This window comes from Tachypleus tridentatus, chromosome 1, assembly GCF_004210375.1.
Source record: "Tachypleus tridentatus isolate NWPU-2018 chromosome 1, ASM421037v1, whole genome shotgun sequence".
NCBI classification, from domain to species: Eukaryota; Metazoa; Arthropoda; class Merostomata; order Xiphosura; family Limulidae; genus Tachypleus; species Tachypleus tridentatus.
The window spans coordinates 15,705,571-15,717,255 of NC_134825.1; the positions used below are offsets into that span (position 1 = coordinate 15,705,571).

The 11,685-nt window shown below is 35.0% G+C and overlaps 1 non-coding gene across 1 annotated transcript; it reads left to right on the forward strand.

Annotated features, from left to right (window-relative positions):
* Positions 1 to 9,215: 9,215 nt before the first annotated feature.
* Positions 9,216 to 9,288, forward strand: TRNAR-ACG (transfer RNA arginine (anticodon ACG)). The gene has a single exon. It is a non-coding gene; the product is annotated as a tRNA-Arg (tRNA).
* The last annotated feature ends 2,397 nt before the right edge of the window (positions 9,289 to 11,685 follow it).

The window sequence follows — 11,685 nt, forward strand, 5'->3', positions numbered from 1 at the left end:
ATTAAGCGTTACAATTTTTTGGCCAAGCGTCCTAAGGCGTGCGACTAGTGATCTGAGGTTCGCGGGTTCGCATCCCGGTCGCGCCAAACATACTCGCCGTTTCAGCCGTAGGAGCGTTATAATGTGACGGTCAATCCCACTATTTGTGCTAAAAGGGTAGCCCAATAGTTGGCGGTGGGTGGTGATGACTAGTTGCCTTCCGTCTAGTCTAACACTTCTAAATTAGGGACGGCTAGCGCATATAGTCCTCGTGTCGCTTTGCGCGAAATTCGAAACACAAACAAACTGTATATTGCAAAACAACACTAGTATACTAAGACAGGTTGCTTTATAAAGGACAGTTTTATATTCTTGAATACGGTAACATCATTGCACGTGAGCAGCGTAACTGCAATTTCCATAACTTTAGCCAGGCACTACTGACTGGCCAATATACTAAAAGTAACATGTATATTGTTATGATATTTAGATTAAGCATTTCTGTTTTATGTCGTCACATGTAGTTTTCCTAGGAACAACAACATAATTTATATTTATTCCCCAATTTTTTATGCAGGTTACGAAGTCTGTCAAATTGAACCAACCCGTATGAAGATAAAGTAGTGAAAATAACAGATAAATATAAAGTTTGTTTGATAAAACGACGTTCATAATTACCTGGGGATTATAAAATCTGAAAATGTTCTGATCCTTAAAATATTTTTAATCTTAAAATCAAAATTATTTTGCATGTTGAACAGTCAACATCCTGGTAACGAAAAAAATACAAGAAAATCTTTAATTAAAAGATCTTAATATTTAATTGAAAATGGCATATTTTGTTTTCAAAAGCTCGGCAGTGTGTACCAATAAACTGTCAAATATTGCAAAGATATGCTTACATTATCAAAAAATTATAGTATAATTACTTTTATGGTTACGAGCTGAGTAAATTTCACCCAACCTTTACTGGAAGGGCTATCTGCAAAATTACCACCATCTGTACCTAATGAGTGGATCTTCAAGAATTCAAAATATGAACACAGAGTACTGATCAATTCTTTCTTTCAGTTTGTTGAATGCTTATCCAGAATCAAGATACGAATAAATGTTATTTGGGTTTTCAAGTAATTTGCGTGGAGGATTTAACAGAATGATCATAGTAAGAGCATGTTATAAGAAATCCACTTATCTTCCACAGGTTCACATAGACTGTGAAGCTGTTTGAAACTATATGTTCTCAAGACGGTTTGTATGGGTATTAAATCTTTAATTAAAATAAAGTACACAACAATGTTTTGACCTTCTTAGGTCATCTTCGCAAGCAAGCTAATCAAACCTATATAGAATTCGCCCACGAAAACTATGTTTATTTTGATCGATGGTATAACTCTAAGCATATTGGTAACAGTTTTGAAAAACTAAGACAGTTATATCTAATTGACATACTCTAATCCTGTACCCATAATCCCTAAGACATATGTCCAGCAATGGTCACTTGCAAATTCTCTCTTTCTTAACCTGAAGATGACCTAGGAAGGTCGAAACGTTGTTCTCTCCTTCTCAGTAAATGTTTTAATACCCATACCAGCAGTTCTGAGATGCATTTTTATTTCAAGTGGATTTCTCGTCATCAAGATCTATAGATAGATTTTAGTGTATCACTTGGTTTCTATGTCAGATAAAGCTATAGATGTATGTCTATCACTTATTTTCCGAGGTCGGACAGACCTACAGTTGGAAGTTTGTGTATGGATTCTTTCTCTACATCAGAGAAATCTATGTTTGCTTGTCACTTGTATTTCTATGCCAGAGTAAATTATACTTGCATATTTGTTTATCAGATGAAATTTTGTGTATCTCTTATTTTATTTACGTCAGACAGATCCACCCTTGGATGTTGGTGTATCACTTGTTTTATATATCAGACAAACCTATAGTTGTATGCTTGTGTATGACTTATTTTCCTGTGTTTGACAAATCTGTTTTTACATGTATGTCCATCACTTATTTTTCTAATTGAGACATATTCATACTTAGATATTTGTGTATTACTTCTTTTCTATGCCAGACATACTCATACTTGGATGTGTGTGTAACACTTGGCTTTCCATGTCAGACAGACCTATAGCTGGATATTTGAGTTTCACTTGTTTATCTACTTCGAAGAGACCTATTCATGGATGTTCGTGTGTCACTTCTTTTTTATGTCATACAGATCTATACTTAACTATCAGACAGACCTAAGGTTGGATGTTTGTGCATCACTTACTTTTCTATGTCTTAAGGACCTATAGTTGGATGTGTATGTATCACTTTTTTTTTCTATATCAGACAAACCTATAGTTTTATATTTGTGTTTCACTTGTTTTTCTATGTCATGGAGAGCTATAGTTGTTTTTCTGTATATCATTATTATTTATATTAGACAGTTCTCCTGTTATATGTGAATGTGTCACTAAGTCCTCCTTTTTTTTCTATGCAGACAGACCCATATTAGATGGTTTTGTATCACTACTCTTTTATGTCAGACAGCTGTATGGTTGGATATTTGTGTACCAGTTATTTCTTTGTGTAAGACAGATTCATATTCTATGTTGAATGTTTGTGTATCGCTTGTTTTTTATATCAGACATATCCACATTCAATTTTAAAGACAACAATAATAATATAATTATAATACGTTCCTCACGTCAGACAATCACGTAGGTTCATCAAATTTTGATTAAAATGATGAAAATACCATGACCAGGGCGCATTCGAAAGATGAAACTTTTGTCTACAGGGCCAAACTGGGAATCTTAATATTATAATAAGAATAGTATTATATTATATCTACTTGGTATTTTTTATTGGGAATGGTTTTCGCTCGATTGTAAGTGCAGAGCTCAGAAAAAAGTAAAACTTAATTATTCAATTTTAGCAATAATCGATATATTTTTATATTACTTTACTGTTTCGGGAGGAAACGTAATGGAACACTTTTGTATTCCAAGAAGAAATAAGTAGAAAATAATATTATTTATTATCGAAGGCTATTAGATAAATAATTATAATAATTATAAAATAGCCATATATATACACAACCAAAAGTCATATGATAGACGTGAGGAAATTCTGAAAATTATAAAGCTTCACGACATATCACAAATATATACACAACAACATGTACAGCAGCTGCTACTACCGTTTCATGTGCAGAAGACGATTATATTGCATGTCAAGTGTATTAAAATATGGGGTTGTTTTTATCGGTTGAATATTTTTATGAAAGTAAAAAAGATAAAATGTCGAATATATATTTTAAAATGTTATTTACACTACGTAGCTTCTGTACACATTAGGATGTCATACATACCTCAGTATGATTTATTTACACTACGTACATACCTCACACATACATACCCAGTATGATTTATTCTGCCTTTTATGATTAATTTCGTAGATATCGTTTATAATATGTGTTCAGATTAAACATCGCGTATATATTTCAGAAAAAGTAACAATATGGATTGTCAACAAAGAGTTCTCAGATCTTAAGTCACATGGTTCTTTAAAAGTCACTGTTGATTATATTTTGCGTTAGTCATACATGCGTTTATATCTGTTTAAAAATAAGGCATCAAATGCATATAGTAACAATGAAACTTCTATAAAATTCTTGGGGTTTGGAAGAGAAGAGGGTAGTTTTGACATCTCATTGTGTTCAAAGCTCTTTTGCATAGAGATAGTTCTGCAAGCTTCGGAATAAATGATAATCTGATAGAGCAAGGTCTGAAGAATAACGAGAATGTGGAAGTTTTTTCCAGTCTATCTCTAAATCTTTGCAGATGTAATCCTTGCTGGATGGGGCCGTGCATTATCTTGATGTAACACAACATCTTTACGAGTGATAACAGGCCTTTTTTCTTTCAGTGCAACATTGAAGCGTTCTAACTCTCGGAAAAAGAAGTCTGATGTAATCGTTACATTAAGTAGCAACAACTCAAAGTGGATCACAGATCAACAATATCCCACTAAACGCTTAACAAGACTTTCCTAGGGTCGAGGTTCAGTTTGGGCTGTGCTTTAGCCAGTTTACCTGCGGCGCTTAACATTTTTTATAAAATATCCATTTTTCATATCCAGTCACTAACCTGTCCAAGAAAGGTGAGTGACGTTCACGAGAGGGTAGAGAAGTGCAAATGTCCACTCTTGCTCTAAAACTGGGTTTTGTCAAATCATGAAAGACCCATTTTCCAAACTGTTGGAGATGAGGGTGAACTGTTGAATGGGTTGAATTAAACTTCTGTGCTAGTTCTTAAACTGTTACAGCACAATCTTCATCAAGTGCAGCCAGCAGTAAGTCATCATTAAACTCAACAGAACGACCTGCATGTGACACATCAGTTAAGCTGTAGTCAACTGATCTGAACTTCTGAAATTACCTTCAACATTTTATTTCGTTGAAAGACTCCGTATCATAAACACCTTGAATGCTTCATGTAGTTTCTGCTGTACTATTGCCTCTTCTGAACTCATAAAGTATTATATGCCTAATGTGCTCCTCATACACATCCATCTTCATAAGGGTTTATTTGGTTAATGATCTGAAAAAGTGGAGTTGGATTAGTTTCTTTCTGTTTGATTTGTTTTGAATTTCGCGCAATGCTATACAGGAATTGTCTGCGCTAGACATCTCTAATTTAGCAGTATGAAACTAGAGGGAAGGCAGCTTGTTATCACTACCCACCGCCAACTCTTGGACTACTTTTTTGCCAATGAACAGTGGGATTGAACGTCACATTATAACGCCCCCATGGCTGAAAGAGCGAGCATTCAAACCCACGACCCTCGAATTACGAGTCGAGTGCCTCAACCATTTGGCCATGCCGGGCCCATACATGATGTAAATGAGCCTAAGTATGACTCATCTCTAAATATGTACTATAAGTCAAGTAAATATGTCACCTATTGCTATAAGTATCTAATTTATCATATTGTAGTTTTATCATATAGTTTGTTTGTTTGTTTTTGGAATTTCGCACAAAGCTACTCGAGGGCTATCTGTGCTAGCCGTCCCTAATTTAGCAGTGTAAGACTAGAGGGAAGGCAGCTAATCATCACCACCCACCGCCAACTCTTGGGCTACTCTTTTACCAACGAAAAGTGGGATTGACAGTAACATCATAACGCCCCCACGGCTGGGAGGGCGAGCATGTTTGGCACGACTCGGGCGCGAACCCGCGACCCTCAAATTACGAAGCGCACGCCTTAACGCGCTAGGCCATGCCAGGTTATCATATAGAGTATTAAAAGGGTATTTACGTAAATACGCATAAAATAATCCAACAATATGAAAAACATTGGAGTATGTGGACTATTTGTATAACGAGTGTGTCCTAGTATAAATAATTAACGTTCCAACAAGTACATGGCCCTGATCTCTAGAGATTTTAATTTCACATTAGTGAACATTTGTGAAACTGTTCCCCTTTTTTATGTTGTGTTTAACATTTAATTGTGGCCTCAAACATAAAATATTAATGACTCAATAAATGCGGGAGGAAGATCTCAGGGTTGTACCTGACCCTCCTAGGTTCACTCAAAGGACCTAAATAGCGATAAATAGAAAAAGCGAAGATATTTATATTATGCACAGAGTAAATTCACATATCACTGCACAAAGTAGCAGTAGAAGAACGTACGGAACATGATTAGAAGTGTGATCTAATAATACTGGTAAATAATCTGTTCCAAAGAAATAACGTTAATGAAAGAGGAGCAGGAAGAATAAATAAAGCTGTTAAGTACTTTTGTAATTGGGGGTAACTTTTGAAACCGACAAAAAACGTGAACCTATGAAGAAATATAATCGTCAACATTTGCTCTGGACATAACAACTAGAGACACAGACTGAACAGTTTGTTATTTTCAATAACGATCTGCCGCCAGCTGAAAGTTAAAGAAGGGTTGAACAGGCTCAAACATAATTAATAATATTAAAGCTGCCAAAATGAGTCCTGAAACGAATAAAGTTTCCGGAAATGTTGTCAATATACCTTCTGTACAAATAGGGAACATTTCTTGAAAAAAAATCCAAATTATTAAACAAACAGTTTGTATACGAATATTCCATTCTGGTTCCCATAGCAACATAGAGTAATTGTCATTAAACTGAAATATATTTAGATTTAGTACAAGTTGTAAAATTTTATCAGTGAAAGGTACGAGTATAACTCGTCCATCAAGAGAGAACTTGAGAGGTTTTAGCCTTCAATGTGAAGATTAAATATGTAAAGAGATATTACATTACCCGTGAAGATTATGAACAATTTGTAGGAACCTTAATTTATGTACGATAAGATAAAGAATGTTATCAATAAAATTAGAAATCAGTTTTATGGAACACTTGTACACAAACATGATGGGCCTTTCTGAAATCTCAGGTTTATGGATCTTAGGTGTTACATAAAAGATGGACATTCTAGGATCTTATAAACTAAATTACGCCCTTCGTCGGTTAGTCTGTTTATGGTGTCGGCTCTTTGAGTTTGCGTACAACGGTGAATTCCATCACATGTAAAATTAGGTGTCGGATAAATGTCTCCAGCTTCATCTATGTACAGTTCATAGCTCCAAACTACATTAGCGCCTCCTTCGTCAGTAATTGTAATAGCAATGTGAAATCGTGGGTTACATATAGTTTGATGTTCCTTCAGCTCAAGCTATCGTAAAGAAGTAATAAATATCGGCTAATCTGTTCCATCAACATCAGACAACTTAGAATAATTATTCACACTTGAACTAATTTGTGCACTTAATAAAACTCATGGAACCCATTTGTATTGGCTGTCGTTTGGTATAATGCTACACACTATATTATTTGTACTCTGCTCACCATGGGGACCAAAACCTTTAACTTACTGCTGAGTCACTTGGAGGTGGACAAGAAGCAGATAAAATAAGTCGAGTCTTGTGTAAAAATTAAAAGGTAAACGTGAAAAGTTCATAAGGTGTTTAATGACAATGATATATCTCAGAAAGTTAGAATATTCGCAAGTGCGGAAAATGCCACACAATAGTACCATAAAATTGAGTATTCATGACAAGATCTTAAATTAACGAAAAAAAAAACCAATGATTGTTAATACATTAACTCGATTCACTATAACCCTAAATAATTACCAAAATAACCAAAGTGTGGATGTAGATTTTGAAAAGTCACAATATTGTGTAAACTTTATACAACTTTAATCAGTAACACGAATACTGTTCAATTTCCCACCAAAATAAATGATTTTTTAAAAAATGTAACAGAAGAAGTCTTGTTTGTTAAAAATCACAGACTTTACGAGCTCTATCTAAGAAGTATTGTAAAGGTAAGCAAATTCTAATATAACTAATTGTTTTGTTTTTGAATTTCGCACAAAGCTACACGAGAGCTATCTGCGCTAGCTGTCCCTAATTTAGCAGTGTAAGACAAGGCAGCCAGTCATCACCACCCACAGCCAACTCTTGGGCTACTCTTTTACCAACGAATAGTTTGATTGATCGGAACTTTATAACACCCCCACGATTGAAAAGGCGAACGCGTTTGGTGCGACGAGTATTCGACCCCACGACCCTCAAATTACGAGTCGCACGCCTTAACCCACTTGGCCATTCCGGGCAAATATAACTAATATGCCGTAAGTAGTGCATACTGTAACATAACTTATCTACAATATTCCTATTTGGAAAAGGAACATTCATAACTGCAAACCTGAACGTGTCCATGTTATTAAAAATGTTAACTTGAATATTTGTTTTTTGATCCTGATACCTACTTTGGTGTGGTTTGTTTTGAATTTCGTGCAAAGCTACACGAGGGCTATCTGCGCTAGCCGTTCCTAATTTAACAGTGTAAGACCAGAGGGAATACAGCTAGTCATCCCCACCGACCGCCATCTTTCGGGCTACTCTTTTACCAACGAAGAGTGGGATTGACCATCCCATTATAATGCCCCCACGGCTGAAAGGGAGAGCATATTTGGCGCGACGGGGATGCGAACCCGCGACCTTCAGATTACGAGTCGCACGACTTAACACGCTTGGCCATACCGGGCCGACAAGACTTTATAAACAGAATCTGACAGCATGGAGCTAACTCATTTTGGATATCAAAAAGAGATAAATATCCTCTGCTAAGTGCTAAGGCTGAATTCCCTGTGATAAAAAACAAGTACCGCGCGAAAATCAGTGTGGAACAGGAAATGAGAGTGTTGGTGTCCAATCAGATTCCAAGGTAAGCTGTGCAGTACCCAGTAGGCGCACACATCCCATTAGTAATTGTGGTTGTTTAAAAATGAAATAAAAGTATTGTTTTACCTTCAATTTACGTGTATTATTCTTTCAGACGGCTACAACGTTTTAGAAGATAAATAGTTACTAAGTTTTAAGTTGTTTGGACCTAACGACTTCATAAACGGAATTGTTAGGTTTTTTTTTTCTTTTTGCCTAAGGTGAGACAAATTGCTGAGACACTAAGGGTGCTGTGAACCGAAACAGTTTTGGACACGCTGGTAAAAGGAATGGTGCCTAAGTTAAGTGTAGTCAAATTAACATTTTAAGCAGAACCTAACAACAGAAAGAGTGTTTATCATTTTATCTGTTGTGTTGATTATTCTATTTAGAAACGATAATCGATAATAATTAGGAATCATAACAGATGCTAATTAAGAACAACAATAATAATTAGGTGGACAATAATTACGAAGAGCAATAGATAATAATTAGAAACATTAGCGAATAATAATTAAAACCAACAATGGATAATAAATAGGACCGTCAATGGAAAATAATTAAAAACAACAACTGTTAATAATTAGGAACAACAAGGGATTTCTTTTTTTTACCGAGGGTTAGATCCGCTAATTACAGGAGATTTAACAAGGAAACTTCTAGAGTGGTATTTATTTGAATGCTATTCTAGTTGTGTGCCAATTAATGTGACTGGATAAACTTAATAAAATTGAAACAATTTCTTATTACCAACAAACAAAAAAGTAACGTATATTTTTGTGTAAAGAAAAATTCATTTTCTACTGGGTTGTTATTAGGTCTGTAACCTCCTTTATTTCAATATAGATCTTTACAGAACTAATACATGACTAGCTTAAAGTACAATATTTAATTAAAGAACTCGAAGTAGAAATGAACCAAGAAATCATATTTGAATTCAACAGATAAATTTAGTTTCTGTGTGTAATCGTAACGGGCCAGTGGCGCAATGGATAACGCGTCTGACTACGGATCAGAAGATTCCAGGTTCGAATCCTGGCTGGCTCGATTAAGCGTTACAATTTTGGGTCCGGCGTGCGACTAGTGATCTGAGGTTCGCGGGTTCGCATCCCGGTCGCGCCAAACATACTCGCCGTTTCAGCCGTAGTAGCGTTATTATGTGACGGTCAATCCCACTATTTGTGCTAAAAGGGTAGCCCAATAGTTGGCGGTGGGTGGTGATGACTAGTTGCCTTCCGTCTAGTCTAACACTGCTAAATTAGAGACGGCTAGCGCATATAGTCCTCGTGTCGCTTTGCGCGAAATTCGAAACACAAACAAACTGTATATTGCAAAACAACGCTAGTATACTAAGACAGGTTGCTTTATAAAGGACAGTTTTATATTCTTGAATACGGTAACATCATTGCACGTGAGCAGCGTAACTGCAATTTCCATAACTTTAGCCAGGTACTACTGACTGGCCAATATACTAAAAGTAACATGTATATTGTTATGATATTTAGATTAAGCATTTATGTCGTCACATGTAGTTTTCCTAATGACAACAACATAATTTATATTTCTTCACCAATTTTTTATGCAGGTTACGAAGTCTGTCAAATTGAACCAACCCGTATGAAGATAAAGTAGTGAAAATAACAGATAAATATAAAGTTTGTTTGATAAATACGACGTTCATAATTACCTGGGGATAATAAAGATTTTGTACGTAAAATCTGAAAATGTTCTGATCCTTAAAAATATTTTTAATCTTAAATTCAAAATTATTTTGCATGTTGAACAGTCAACATCCTGGTAACGAAAAAATACAAGAAAATCTTTAATTAAAAGATCTTAATATTTAATTGAAAATGGCATATTTTGTTTTCAAAAGCTCGGCAGTGTGTACCAATAAACTGTCAAATATTGCAAAGATATGCTTACATTATCAAAAAATTATAGTATAATTACTTTTATGGTTACGAGCTGAGTAAATTTCACCCAACCTTTACTGGAAGGGCTATCTGCAAAATTACCACCATCTGTACCTAATGAGTGGATCTTCAAGAATTCAAAATATGAACACAGAGTACTGATCAATTCTTTCTTTCAGTTTGTTGAATGCTTATCCAGAATCAAGATACGAATAAATGTTATTTGGGTTTTCAAGTAATTTGCGTGGAGGATTTAACAGAATGATCATAGTAAGAGCATGTTATAAGAAATCCACTTATCTTCCACAGGTTCACATAGACTGTGAAGCTGTTTGAAACTATATGTTCTCAAGACGGTTTGTATGGGTATTAAATCTTTAATTAAAATAAAGTACACAACAATGTTTTGACCTTCTTAGGTCATCTTCGCAAGCAAGCTAATCAAACCTATATAGAATTCGCCCACGAAAACTATGTTTATTTTGATCGATGGTATAACTCTAAGCATACTGGTAACAGTTTTGAAAAACTAAGACAGTTATATCTAATTGACACCTAACATCCAACTGCATCGCCCCTACAATCCTGTACCCGTTTATACTCTCATCCCTAAGACATATGTCCAGCAATGGTCACTTGCAAATTCTCTCTTTCTTAACCTGAAGATGACCTAGGAAGGTCGAAACGTTGTTCTCTCCTTCTCAGTAAATGTTTTAATACCCATACCAGCAGTTCTGAGATGCATTTTTATTTCAAATGGATTTCTCGTCATCAAGATCTATAGATAAATTTTAGTGTATCACTTGGTTTCTATGTCAGATAAAGCTATAGATGTATGTTTGTGTATCGATTCTTTCTCTACATCAGAGAAATCTATGTTTGTTTGTCACTTGTATTTCTATGCCAGAGTAAATTATACTTGCATATTTGTTTATCAGATGAAATTTTGTGTATCTCTTATTTTATTTACGTCAGACAGATCCACCCTTGGATGTTGGTGTATCACTTGTTTTATATATCAGACAAACCTATAGTTGTATGCTTGTGTATGACTTCCTTTCCTGTGTTTGACAAATCTGTTTTTACATGTATGTCCATCACTTATTTTTCTAATTGAGACATATTCATACTTAGATATTTGTGTATTACTTCTTTTCTATGCCAGACATACTCATACTTGGACGTGTGTGTAACACTTGGCTTTCCATGTCAGACAGACCTATAGCTGGATATTTGAGTTTCACTTGTTTATCTACTTCGAAGAGACCTATTCATGGATGTTCGTGTGTCAGTTCTTTTTATGTCATACAGATCTATACTTAACTATCAGACAGACCTAAGGTTGGATGTTTGTGCATCACTTACTTTTCTATGTCTTAAGGACCTATAGTTGGATGTGTATGTATCACTTTTTTTTTTCTATATCAGACAAACCTATAGTTTTATATTTGTGTTTCACTTGTTTTTCTATGTCATGGAGAGCTATAGTTGTTTGTCTGTATATCATTATTATTTATATTAGACAGTC